General features: G+C 37.0%; 1 protein-coding gene across 2 annotated transcripts in view; it reads left to right on the forward strand.

Annotated features, from left to right (window-relative positions):
- Nucleotides 1–3,840, forward strand: part of alkbh3 (alkB homolog 3, alpha-ketoglutarate dependent dioxygenase) — a 60,446-nt gene that overhangs the window by 36,772 nt on the left and 19,834 nt on the right. The window lies entirely within an intron of this gene.

The following is a 3,840-nucleotide window of genomic DNA, read 5'->3' on the forward strand; positions in this document are numbered from 1 at the left end:
TGGACCAGGTCAGACCTGCACCAGTAGACCAGGACGTTCTGTACAGAGGAAGGACCAGTATCACTGTCTGAATGTGTGTCAGGAACAAAATGGAGACTTTTAACACCAGCCTCAAACCTGCACCAGAGTTTAGAACCTGACACATTTCACAGATTTACACCAACATTCATTTTATGGTTTTCACAACATGTGTTGAACAAACAAATCAAAACAAGACTCTACCTCTTTCTGGGTCATTTTTTGTAGTTTGACTCCATTTGTAAACTACAACTTTGGGCAGCATAAAATTAAAGGTGCAGTCTGTAGGAGTTCTGTTGTCAGTCGTTCTAAAATGACCCTGACTGTCCCAGACATGAAGGAATCCTGTTCATTTAAATCCTGATCTCACTGACAGTAGTAGTCCAGACACAATATTCACATTTAAAGCTCAGTGTCAGCCTCTAAATGATGTTTATGATGTCATTATGTGTTTTGGTCCGAGGCTCCGCCCATCACCTGTCTGCCAATCACAGAGTCAGTACCTTTGTTCATCCAGGTTGGCAGTTCCACTGAGCTGCAGCTGAACATTTCTGATCATACATGTCTGACCTGAAGAAACCTAAAAGGACTCTGATTATTCCAAATATGTCAAAGTGACAAAGTGAGAAACAAAACAAGGATCTGTAGGAGATGATTTAGAAACATGGAGACGGATGAAAGAGGAGAAGAATTTAAAGACTGACACCGGCTCTGCCTTAGACTGACCACCATAAGAACCACTGAGAGCCGGGACCACCGTCTGCACCCGGTCCCAGACCGGCAGTATCTTCTCCCAGGGCTGTCCGTGGTTTGGTCGGGGGGGGTAGGGGGTGGGGGAACAGGATGGTAGCGATTCATGCCGCTTGTACTTTGCGGCAGTAAAAGGTAAACTTGTGGCTCATTTCCCTTTTCTGTATCTCCTGAATCTGTGTAAACTTTCATTGCAGTGTTCAGGACGTTTGTCTGCTCTATTATAAATTAGACTGATGTAGAATCAGTCTGGTGAGGACTGTTCTGTGTGAAATTTCTGCTGTGGTGGACAGGATTAGTGGAAACACTAGTAGTAGACACTCATGCTGGATCTGTCAACCCCTAGTCTGGGGGGGCAGAGGATACCGCCTCTACAGTATTTGAATGGGATTGCAGTACCAGTTTGGGCCACAGTCCTACATACGGCACTTTTAAGGGGTTTTGATAGATTTATTTTTTGTCATACAAATTGTATTTCACCATTGAACATAAGACAGTTTCTTTTTCTGTGCTCATGAGCGGCTTTTCAGCGTGGGCATGGATGTGTTTAGTACCAAACAGAACCGCCTATCGGATCCAAACTGTCCAAGACTGCTCATGTGTCGAGTCAACAAGTGATTCTGCCCAGGCACCTAGGATGTGATTAGAGGAGAGAGATCATACGGGTGGAATATGGTTTCATTTGATAAACCACACAGGAACGAGTCCATTTTGTATGTTGAGTCGTCTGTACTCACATGAGGTTTCTTATCGTCACAAATGAACGAATAATGAAACCCAAATGTACGACCTCCAGACAATATCTTAAAAACTAACAGTCTGTATTTTCAAGTACAAAAATAGAAATCACTCAGTTGAGGCAGAAAGGTCAAAAAACAGAAAACTACAAAAACACAAAATCACTCTCTGCTGTACTGCATTTGTCCAGCAGTCACCGCCAAAGTGTTTATGTGATTCTGGGCATAGCAACGTGATTGTAAGGCTATTGTATTCAAAATGACTATCTCCCAAAATATCGGTCCTATCAAATGACTGTTTTCACTAGTCTGTTCATTGACCAAATATATATAAGTGTGACAAACTGCAGCAGTCAGCTGTGTACAGAGTTAGTGTGATGCCTGAGACACACACACACATACGCACGCACACACACACACACACACACAAACTCAGTCCTCTTCCCTTTTAAAATCTATGATATTTAAGTTGGGTTTTTTTTCAGTGTTTAACCTCTACACACTGCATCAACCTCATGTCACCTCCTACTTCACATTTTCCAAGTAATTCAAGATTTTAATGTCAGAGAAAACCCAAGATTTTTTCCTCATAAATGTGACTTTTTTTCACCTTTAATATTGTATATTTGTTCTTGTAAATGTATATCTTTAATCTCAAATAGAATCTCTGAGTTTTTCACTTAATCTATTTTTCTAATTCTTGTATATTTAGATAGTGCTTCAATCTCAGAGAAACTCTGAGTTTTCTTCCTAAACAGACAGCTTTAAACTTGTAAATTTGTGTTTTTTCATGTAAATGTCCAGATGAGAGTCAATTTTTCAGGTAAATTCATGATATTTTAACCTTAGAGAATATTGAGGATTTAGTTGTAAATTAGTTTTTCCTGATATATTTAATAATTTAAACACAGATTAACCATGTTTTTTTTCCATTTTTTTTATTTTAGTCTGAGTTTTTTCTTGTAAACTTTTCACTTCAGTCTGTGAAATTTCAACATCTGTCACAAACTGTACAGTAGTTTATTTTGGTGATGGTGTAAAACATTGAGTGGAGTTTCTGCAGATTCATTTATATAATATATGAAATGCACATGGATGGGACTGAACATTGGACATCAGTACTCGTGTTCAGTCCTGGATCTGGTCTTGGTGTGTGAGGGTTAAAGCAGGAGAACATTTCCTGTGTCCGTCTGAAATATGTGACTGACTTCAGGGTTTGTTTCTACTTTTGGACGGATGGAAAACATGAGCTCAGCTTCTATTAATGTGTTTGTTCATCTGGGTTTGAAATCACTCCAGTTTTTCCTGTGTGAGTTTCAGCCGCAGTCCTTTATGTTTACAGACTGTCATCAGAGACGATAAAGACCATAAATATGAAACATGGCAACAAACGGCATGTTTTATGACACCTTTTCTCTGAACTCTAGTCTACTGTTTTGTCTTTTCCTTTTTTTGTTTGTTTGTTTAATTTGTGCTTTTTTGTAATTTTCATCTTTATATATTTCCATCCTGTTGTTGTTGTTGTTGTTGGGTTGTTTTGTTAGGTATTAGATTACATTACATTACATTACATTACATTACATTAGATAGAACTGTATTGATCCTTTGGGCAGAACCCTCAGGAATTAGGATTAGTAGTGCAAACACTGAATATACACACAAGAAATACTACAAGGAAATAGTAATACAATAACTATAAAAACTGTTGTGGAAAAGTACTAGTAGAAACAAGTGGTGGTAGTAGTAATAATAATAATAATAATGATAATAATAATAATAATGATAATAATAATGATGATAATAATAATAATAATAATAATAATAATAATAATAATAATAATAAGCTATAATGAAGTAGAAAAGCACTCAGAGAGTGCAGACCTTCGCCAAGGCAGATCAGTGCCCCCCCCCCCAATCACCTCCAAAATGTAATCATCTCTTCCTTGTGCCAGTATCAACATATAGTGAAATTTTCATCCAAATCCATCCATAACTTTTTGAGTTACCTTGCTAACAGACAGACAGACAAACAAACCAACGCCAGCAAAAACATAACTTCCTTGGCAGAGGTAATAATAATAATAATCATTATAATAATAATAATAATTATTATTATTATTATTATTATTTTTATTATTATTATTATTATTATTATTATTATTATTATTATTATTATTATTATTATTATTATAAGCAGCAGTGAGAGAGCTGAAGTACCAATGTCAAGAACACAAACATTGCTGACTGGAATAAACATTCAACAGTGCACCACAGAACAGCACAGTCCTGTTTCATCTGGTTTCATTTTTACACAAAGTCCATTGCACTCCAACCT

The sequence above is a fragment of the Sphaeramia orbicularis genome, chromosome 6 (genome assembly GCF_902148855.1).
Source record: "Sphaeramia orbicularis chromosome 6, fSphaOr1.1, whole genome shotgun sequence".
NCBI classification, from domain to species: Eukaryota; Metazoa; Chordata; class Actinopteri; order Kurtiformes; family Apogonidae; genus Sphaeramia; species Sphaeramia orbicularis.